The sequence below is a fragment of the Ochotona princeps genome, chromosome 4 (assembly GCF_030435755.1).
Source record: "Ochotona princeps isolate mOchPri1 chromosome 4, mOchPri1.hap1, whole genome shotgun sequence".
Taxonomy (NCBI): domain Eukaryota; kingdom Metazoa; phylum Chordata; class Mammalia; order Lagomorpha; family Ochotonidae; genus Ochotona; species Ochotona princeps.
This window is the reverse complement of record NC_080835.1, coordinates 8428102-8438690: the sequence shown is the minus strand read 5'-3', so window position 1 is coordinate 8438690 and position 10589 is coordinate 8428102. Positions and strand designations below refer to the sequence as shown.

Sequence of the window (10589 nt, the reverse complement as noted above, 5' to 3'; positions counted from 1 at the left end):
GTTCTTAACCACCTTCTGTGACCACCTCATTGACATTTCAATTTTAGTTTATACACAACATATAACATACGTAACATAACATGTTATACATAACATCGTGTCATCTTAAATTAAGGCGAACATGTGGTATTTAACCTTTTGGGATTGGCTCATTTCCCTTAGCATTATGGTTTCCTCCTTTTCTTTTAGAAGAATGTTATTAGGAAAACAAAGTAAATGGTGAGGATATCAGCACGGGGAGACTCTTACAATGATGGTGGGGATGTACGAGGTACAGTCTATGGAAAAGGATGTGAAGATTCCTTAAAAATCTAAATAGGATTGCCCTGTGATCCAACGATCCCACTTCTGGGCATGTATCCAACAGATATGGCATTTTAGCAAAGAGCCGCCTGCACCACCAAGCTTATAGCAGCAGTGTTCATGATGGGTAAGCTATGGGATCAGGCAAGGTACCCAACAGTAGGTGAATGGATAAACAACGTGTGCATGTGTGCACTCAAGTTCTAGAAGGAACGGAATCCATTATCCGTAGTCAAAGGGGTGGAACTGCAATATATTCTTTTTTTTTTTAAAAGATTTACTCATTTTATTACAGCCAGATATACACAGAGAAGGAGAGACAGAGAGGAAGATCCTCTGTCCGATGACTCAGTCCCCAAGTGACTGCAACGGGCCGATGCGCGCCGATCCAAAGCCGGGAACCTGGAACCTCTTCCAGGTCTCCCACGCGGGTGCAGGGTCCCAATGCATTGGGCCGTCCTCGACTGCTTTCCCGGCCACAAGCAGGGAGCTGGATGGGAAGTGGAGCTGCCGGGATTAGAACTGGCGCCCATGTGGGATCCTGGGGCTTTTCAAGGCGAGGACTTTAGCCGCTAGGCCGTGTTGCCGGGCCCTGCAATATGTTCTTCAGAGAAAGAAGGTAGACATAGCAAGAGAAGTGCTACATGTTCTTCATATGTGAAAACAAAACAAAAACCAAAGCTCAACATGAATATGGTCAAGCAAATATTAGATACTGGGAGGGAAAGGAGGAAGTGGTGGCAGGCTGGATGATGGGTGGCCAATCAGGGTTATCTTGAATAATTTCCTGGTGTGACAGCACAAAGAGTGACCAGAGCTCCCCATAACCTATTGTCTATTCTGTGAGCAACAGAAGAGAAGCTACAAGGCTCCGGTCACAGCGTGGTGTCAGGGAGGAGGAAATGGTGTTAGTCCAGGTCTGACCAGTACATATTTTACCCACAGACTGAAACACTACAATGCGCCCCAGAAGTTTCTACAATTACTAATAAAAGCATTAAAATTTAGATTCACAGTTTTCCATAATTTACATTTTCCATGAACTTTCGAAGATCACTTATGCATTTATATGTCTGCTACTCGGCAGAAGGGTAACTGTTGGGTACACAAATGGGTCTTTTTATGCTTTTAATGAATGGAACCTAGCATAGGATTTGGGGAATGTGTGCTTTTTTTCGTAAGTGTTGTGTAACGTTTGAACCACAAGGTGGCATCGTTTCACACAGATATTGAACACTTCCCGTCCTTCATGGATCACGAGGGGCCCTTCCACCCCACTTCTGAAGGCAATGCTTAAAGTGCACCATTTAAAAGCACGTTTCTTGACCAAAGAAAACTCTGTATTATGCTCAGATGGTTGTAAGGGCTCTCTTCTCAGATTCCACACTCATGAAGCAGGAGATAAGAGGCTGAGGCTGACGAAAAGCTGAGTAGAGCCCCAAGTCAGGGCTGACCCTTTGGGCAAAGGCAACAGAGAGAAGCTGTGCTGTGTGGAAGGCAGCCCCGGAAGGAATTGAGAGGTGAAACAAGGGAGGAGGGAGTGAGGATGACCCAGAAGTTATTTGTTTTTATTTTTATTTTTAAGAATGTGTTTACGAGGTCGACAAGGATGCATACCCACGAGGACCACTGATGAGGGTGGACTGCTGAGGCGTGGGGGCAGGTGTGTGGAACAAATGCTTCCAATTTACCTTATCTTTCCATTTCTACTGTACATGGTGTGTGTGTGTGTGTGTGTGTGTGTGTTTTGGGGGGTGCTCCTAGCTGCCAAACTACATCAGTACTCTGGGATGCCCACTTGATGTCATCTTAGAAACCCCAATGTGGAGAAGAATGTTTCAAGGGCATTGCTTAAGTGGGTTTTGACAGTTTTGAGACACTGTTGGCTCTATTACTCCAAGGTGAGAAAATCCTTGTAAGGTCCATTGGCTGACAGAGTCTACCTCAGTGCATCTACTCATCCAGACGTTTTCTGCTAAAGCTGAGCCTGGACAGTTGTCTAACCTGTTCTGTGTTGCATCTTTTGATATGGCATTTGACATTTTCTGCAGGCCCCAAAGAGCTGGCCATCATGTCCTGCCTATGCACCTGGGCCTGCCGTTCACTGAATAGGCAACAGCAATTGAGGAGGCTCAGTCTCAACACTTGAATTCCAGGGTTGGATCACAAATCCTATGATCTTCCTGATAGCTGGAGTTTTGAATTCAATGGTCTAGTGGGAGAGCTCCTCAAGAAACCTCACCTGGGGTGACCCCACACCTGACTCTTATATATGCCAGCCTGTACAGTTTCCAATTCAGTCTGTCACCTGCATCAGGCTATGCAAACATTGATGATTGTAGTTGTCAGGTCAGTTTCATACCCAGGCCTATATCCTGTGAAACCTGACAGGAGCTGCAGCCTAGGCCAGTTCAGCTCACCTCAAACCTGGCCCTTACACACACCATCAGGAACTGCAACCCAGTTGGCTGCCTAGTTATCCATAATAATCTCCACCAGGGTCACTCCCAGCCCTGGTTCCTGCATGTGCTAGCCTGTCCCACGCTGCCTCCCAATTGGGCTCTTATATATACCTATGGGTGTTGCAGCTTAGCCCAGCGTATCCCACACCATGACTTAGTCCACATGAGTACTGCCGCCTTGTCAAGTCTGGTTCACCCCAGTCTACCCCTAACCCTGGCTCTCATGCACACCAGTGGGAGCTGCCGCCCCGCAGAAGAGTGCCCACAGTTTCCCTACTAGGCTATTCCCAGTCCTAGATCTTCCAAATTTTCAGGTGGGAATTACAGTCCAATCTAACACAACTTGAAACCTGTCCTGGCACTTGCCAGCAGTTGCTGTGGCAAAACCTGGACAGTCAGCACTTACGTTAACTCTTCCTGCACCAGTGGCCCGGCCTAGCCTGGCCCTCTCCCAAACCTAGTTTGCATGCAGGCTGACGATTGTTGCAGCCCTACCTGGCACAGTCTGTCCCCAGTTCCAGCTGCCACACTCACCAGTAGCAGCAGTAGCCCAGTAAGGGGCTGGGCCCCCATGGCACCCTCAACAGGCTTGATCCTGGCCTGTGGTCTTACATGTACTAGTGGATGTTGTGGTGTACTTTGGGATGGCTCATTTTGCCTCAGCACTCACCGGTGGGTGTTATGGCTTGGCTCTACTGAGCCTGCCCCTAGTACTAGCTCATGCTGGGTGGTGCGACAGTCTAGATCAGCCTGGCTAACTAGTCTTAGCCCTCATGTCGATTAGCGGGTGTTGTGTCCCAAGTCGGCCTGACTTGAACACTAACCTGACCCTCACCTGCCAGCAGGTGTTGCCGATTGGCCCAGATGCTGACAGGTACTATAGTCCTGCATGGCCTGGACTGTCCCCAGCCTTGATTCTTGCACTCACCAGCTGGGGCTGCATCTTAATAGGGAAATTCCCCATGTTCCCTTGTCAAACCAGCCCCCAGTTGCAGATCTTGTGCACACCAGTGGGTGTTTGGCTGAGCATGACGTGGCCCACCTCCAGTCCTGACATCCACTGATGGATACTGTGGCCATGCCAGTCCAGCCCACACTTGTTAGGACTCTCTCCAAGTGGGTGCTACAGTCCACCCCTGCCTGACCCACCCCCAGACCTGGTTCTCGTATGACTCAGTGAGTACTGTGAGTTACCTCAGCCCATCTCACATCCACACTGGCTCTTGCGAGTGCCAGTAGGTCCTGGAGCCTAACACAGTCTGGCATACCCTGAGACCTAGCCCACATACGTGCTGAGAGATGTAGCCATGTTCAGTTTGGTCTGCCCCCATCCTTGGCTTTTGTGCTTACTAGTGGGAATCACAGCCTAGTGGCCCTTTAATTCCCCCACCAGACCCACTCCCAGCACAGATCTTGCACGTGCCAGTGGTTTCTCTGGCCTAGCCTGGCATAGTTTAACCCCAAGGCTTGGCCTTTGCCTTTGGATGCTGCAGGTTAGCTTGGTCTGGCCCATCCCTAACTCCAACTCTTACTGGTGGGTGCTACTACCTACTCCTGCCCAGCCATCCTACAGGTCCTTGCTCTCATGTGAACTGGTGAGTACAACAGCCTAGCTCGGCATACCCAGCACCCCATCTTGGCTCTTGCATATGCCAGTGTGCTATGGTTTGGCTTGGCTCTGCTTAGTCTGCCCCCTGAGCCAACCCACACACCTGCTGACAAGTAGAGCAGCCTTGTCCAGCTTGGTCCACACTCAGCCCTCTGACTCATATGCTCACCACTGGGAGCTACAGCCCAGTAGGAATGTTCCTCAAGTTTCCTCAACAGACTCACTCCCAGACCCAGATCTCACATGGGCAAGCGGGTGCTAGACTCCTATCCAGGATAATCCACTACCCAGTCTCAGCTGTTGTGTGTATTGGTGAATGTTGCAACCTGGTCCACCATACCTCCAGTTTGTGGGTGCACCTCTGGGTGTTGTATCCTGTACCAGCCTGGCCTGTTCCCAGTCAAGCACCCATGCGTGTCCAACAGAATGGCGTAAAAGATAAGCAAATAAGAAATGTTGCAAGGATTAGCTTCCAAAATAAATGAAAAAGGAAAATAAAACTCAACAATAAAATATATCTAGCTATGATCTGTGTCGGGGTAGCTGCCACCAGGACTAGGCCCTTAGGGAGGAAGAGGACAAAAGATGGCCGATGACCCCAGTGCTGCCAACAGGAACCTGGAGATCTGGAAGATCAAGAAGCTCATTAAGTGCTTGGAGACAGCTTTTGGCAATGACACCAGCATGATAGCACTGTGATCATTCCTCCTAAAGACCAAAGAGTTCGGAGCTGCAGCTAACATTAAGTCAGGAGAAAATTGCGTTTCAGTCCTGGGAGCCAGTACAGCAAAAGCTCAAACTTGACAACAAAGTACCTCCAAATGACCTGCTTGTTTACTTTGGAACAATTGTACAGAAGAAAGAAAGAAAGGGAAAGTCAACATATAGGTTGAACCTCCCAAACGATTTAACACATCATTGCATTTGTGTAGCAACTAATTCCATACAGAGGCTCTTACAGTAACACTTGTAGATGATAGCAGGAGTTCATTGCAATAGATGGCAGTGGTACAGTTTTGGCAAACTCCAGGGAAATACAAGAGAAGTCCTGCACAAATTCACTATGGAGCTCCCTACAAAACACAGCAGAGGTCAGTCAGCTGTGCCTTTTGTCTGTTCAAGAATGGAAACGCAACTTATCTTTGTTCAGAAAGTAGCAGAGACTGCTGTGAAACTGTTCATCTCTGGGGACAAAGTGAATGGTCTCATTTTCACTGAAGCAGCTGACTTTTATACTGAACTAAGTCAATCTGATATGTTTGATCAGAGGTTGCAATCAAAAGTTCTAAAATTAGAGAATCAAGATGGCAGAATAGGGTGAGGACACGTTTAAACGGATGGAGAAACATTTAATCAGGATGAAGCAGAGAGGACACATTCCAGGAAATAGGAGAGGGCAGAACAACAGCAGAGGGGTACCTGGAGACTGACAGACACAGGAAAGCAGTGGACACAATGGCGCGGTGTTGCAGTGACTGATACTCTAGCGGCATTCAGCTAACGGCGATCTGAACTCCACCAGCAGCCGGAACTCCACCAGCAACCAGGTGGGAAGGGACTTTCACTGGGGGCTTGGGAGGTGAACCCAGACAAAGAACTGTCCATCCTGCTGGTCCATTTGATTTGACCAGGAGCAGAGACAGAGCAGCAGATCACAGATGGGCAGTGTGAGAACAGGGTGGATTTCACAACTCAGTCAGCTCCCTAGAGCTGAATTGGGCGCCATTTTGCATAAGGAGGCAAAGACAAGGGAAAGGATTGAGCATACCCTGAGCTGGGAGTGAACTCATTTCTGACTCAGTGAACTACATCAACGTGGCATCCTATAGGTTCTACCCGGGGCAGGCCCTTGTAGCCCTCAGACCTGACGGCCAGCAGATCAAGAACTGTAGTAGTGGTACGTCAGGTGCCATTTTGTACACTCTGGCAAAAGCTTTAGGACTGTAGGGGACAACAGTGAACTGCGCATGTGCTGAGCTCAGAGAACTCACTGAGTTCTGTGAATTGCACTGGTCCCACAGGAAAATAATACCGACGGTGGCATCGTACCGGTCTAAATAGGTCCATGTGGCACCCAGACCTAACGTCCAATAGGTTCTGGCAAGATCAGCGCCACTAACAACCTAATTATATAACACACCTGGTGTCTCTCTAATCCTGGGACCTGCTCCAACCAGAAGTGGGAGAAAGTTTGTACAGACAACAGTGCAGCCTCAGCATGGAATCACAGGAGGTGGAGATTGGTGAGCCAGTAGTTGGGGCTACGGAGTTCTTTGTTGAAATCTACCATAAGAATCCAGACATCGAACTCCCTGGAGGTTGTGGCACAAGTGGCCTCAAGCAAAGAGTTGTGTACCAACTGCAATAAGTAAAATCGCACTGTAGACCTGTGGGTGACAGAGCTGAGAAACCTGCCCCAATGAGAAAAATTCGCTAACCAGAAGTGCAATGACCAAGAGCAAAAGAAGAGACAAAGGCACAATGAATATTACTGAAAACTCCCCTGCAAAGGAGCAAAACTCTATGCCAGTCTCAAAGTTAACTGAGGAAGACATTGAGACTATGGGGGACACAGAATTCAGAAAACTCATTCTAAAGCTTCTCGTCAACAATGAGAAGAACATTCAAGAGTTCAGAGAAGTTAAGAAATATTTTTCACAAGCAATAGCAGCAATAAGGCAAATCAAGCTGATATATCAGAAATTAAGAACACAGTAGAGCAAATTAAAAGTACAGTAGAGAGTCTCCAAAATACAAAGAAGCAAGCAGAAGAAAGAATCTCATAATTGCCAGATATTTCCTGTCATCAGGGGAAGCAAACAAAAAGCTGGTAGCAGAGCTGCATCACGCCAAAAAGAGTTTCAAGAATTGAAAGACACTATGAAAAAGCCAAACATAAGAGTTATGGGAGTCCCAGAAGGTACAGAACGAGAAACTGGTTTTACAAATATATTTAATGAAATAATAAAGGAAAATTTCCCTAATCCAGAAAAAGAATTGGGAAATAACATCCAAGAGGGGCACAGAACTCCCAGTAGGGATGATGAAAAGTGATCTTCACCACAACACATGATCAATCGAACATAAGGAAAATCACCTTAAATGTGCACATGGAGAAAAATCAATGGACATATAAAGGAATGCCAATTAAGCTCACAGGAGACCTCTCACAGGAAACTCTACAGGCAAGAAGAGAATGGAGTGACATATTCCAGATGCTAAAAGAAAAAAAAATTGTTGGCCCAGGATAACGTACCCAGCAAAGCTTTCTTTTGTCTTTGAAAATGAAATAAAATTCTTCCACAGTCAAGAAAAGTTAAAAGAATATGCCTTTTCCAAACCTGCCCTACAAATGATACTTCAAGATGTTCTCTTGTCAGAGAAGAGGAATAACACCACCAAAACCAAAGGCAAATGTGGAGAGCGTCCCTGTAAAACGACAACAGCAGACTAAACCAAGTGAACAACCCACTCCTAAAATGACAGAACCAAATTACCACCCCTACATATGAACCCTGAATGTAAATGCCTTAAACTCATCAATTAAATGTCAGATTAATAGACTGCATTAAAAAAACAAAACCCATCTATTTGTTGCCTACAGGAGACACATTTCACCAACAAAGATCAGTAGAAACTGTATCTCACAGATTTTGATTTTTTTTGTTGTTTATTTCATCTCTTCAATCACTTTATTCTGATTAAATCCTTCAGTGACTCATAGATCATACAGAAGCACCATTTTCTTCAGGAAGATTCTTGATTTTCATCTCTTCAGCAAAACATTAGTCATTCAGTAGAATGTCTTTTAACTTCTTGGTGTTGTTAATTTCTTTTTTTTCCCTTCCTGTTGTTTATTTTGTTTTGTGGCTTTTCATTTCAGGGGATGTATAGTAACTGTGTAATGGAGACTGTCATATCCAGATGTGAGGATACAATACACTATGCATCTCTACTTGCAGACACACTTGGACTCTCAAAGAAACTGTTTACTCTATCTTGACAATAGGATGCTGTACTCTGTGATTGTCCACGTCCACAATGATGGACATATGATTGAGTATGAAGAGCTATACTATACTAATGATAGAGTGGAACTCAGTAAGGGGAATGTGAATTGAAGAGGGGATAAGGGAAATCCTAGGGACCTATGGAACTGTATTATAAAGTGATAATATTAAAAAAGAAAAAAGATAAAATAATTTGAATTATAATCTGCTATTAAAGTAAATTAATATTTTACATGGTTAAAAAAATAGACTAGTGAACAGATGGCTGATGAGAAATTTGCTTTACTTTTCTAGTACTAATTATGCCCCTAGTGGTGTGATCTTGATGAGAATGAACTTGGAAGGTCCTGCATTGTCTTCAAGACAGTTTTGGGATGGGTGTATTAAGCCCATTGTTCCTGTCTAGTGCAGCATCAGGAAGCCATGGGAAACATTGACTTCTCTTACGCATGTTGTATTTCACTCATATTCTAGCCAATTCTGAGGTCTGTTCACACCTGCTTTCTGAATTGCAAGACTACCTACTGGATTATTCACATTCGTTTGAGTTCCACCTTTCCAAATTTGGTGCTCCTCGGGAAGCTGTTGACGCTGCATTGGAAGTGAAGAAATGCACAGATCAGATATCCAATTGGAGAAGAACTACCTTTTTTATGTTACTGGTAATTTTTTCTCTTTTACACTCAATGCATTCTGATTAGGGATTCAGATAAGAATTTTGATCCTGATGTATGGAGAGCTCATAGAGTTATGTGTATCTCTTGGCTGGGCATCCATCACACAGGGTGAATGTGAGCCATCCTCCTGTTGAATTATGCTCAGGTGCGCTTAGCAAGGAAGTTCCACGTCAGTTCCCCTGCCTGGATTCCATGTGACTTAAGGTGTCCTGAGAAGGAGGCCTGGGAAGAATCAGGCAGGGCTATTGAAGTCCTATGTGCTGCTGTCTGGCTGGTGCCCTGCGCATTTCTCTGAGGCCATGTCCACTTCTCTGGTGGTCACAGTCAAGGTGGAGACTCTCAGGGAGTGTGAGATATGGGGATAAATAGGAGGAAGGCACTGCAGCCAGTCCTGTCACTAATGGATCAGTGACCTGCTGGGTTCCCTGCCAACTTCTGCGGAGCTAGGAATTCATTCCTATTTTCTGAAATCCCCATATGCCCTTTGTCCTTCTTATTCTCTTCACTATTCTCCCACCAACCAGTGTGCAAACAGCCTGACTGCATCAACTTTCACATTTATGGAAAAACCTGAAACCATATGCTTTGTATTTACAAGAAAACTGTTTTTTCTGAGGGGTCCTCAGGCTGTCCACCTGTGAGTTGAGTCATGAGGTCCAGCAGCAAATGCCCACAGACACAGGAGTCTCAGGGCTGAGAGTCCCTGTGGCAAGAGGAAGAAAACTCCTCTCAGCTGGGACACAGAATGAGAAACACTGCATGGGTGGATTAATTTTTTTTCTGCTTCCTGCTCAAAGTGATGAGAGCCACACTACTGGATCAACTCAGCTATTGTCTGATTCGGGAAGTCAACTTCCTAATGTGTACATGGTTTGTTATAAATGCAGCAGCTCTGCTCTGATCACATCTACTGTTCACTTTTATATTTGTTTCTCTTCAGGCCTCCATAGTACCTTTGTTTGTCAAAAGTCTATTTTGATTCTGTTAACCCATTATCTCCATGACTGCCATGACTGATTTTCCTGTCCCTCATGTTTTTTCTGTTTCATAGTGACATAGTGAAACTCTGTTCTGAAGAAAACTTGTGAAATATTTGACCTTACTTTATACGTTCTTTCAAGTCTCCTGGGATCTTTAGCAGAAATGTAAAGGCTTCAACATCTTGTTGTAATAAATTCCTCACCTTGCACTCTGCTGCTGGTCTTGTTGTCCTACAGCTTTTGGTCTTGAGTCAATGGTGATTTTGTCCTTTGGTGTTGGTAGTAAGTATCTGCAGAGAGTCCACATCCTGGTCCTCATGGCTGCCTGAGGTTCAGGCATCATACAAAGATCATTCTATGTTATTTCACATAATGTCACTCATACGGTAATGAAGGCAAATGATGGTTAAGGCCAAAAAGCAATTACAAGTTTCTCATTGGTTACCAATACTGTGGAGTCCCTGATTAAGCTACCATACTTGGGATTTGGGCATCTAGTAACAGAACACAGGTTGGAGTCATGGCTGTGCCACTTCTGATCCAACTTC

The 10589-nt window shown here is 45.4% G+C and overlaps 1 pseudogene; it reads left to right on the top strand.

Moving 5' to 3' along the window:
* Positions 1-4959: 4959 nt before the first annotated feature.
* On the top strand, positions 4960-10370 carry LOC131479967 (eukaryotic peptide chain release factor subunit 1-like; annotated as a pseudogene).
* The last annotated feature ends 219 nt before the right edge of the window (positions 10371-10589 follow it).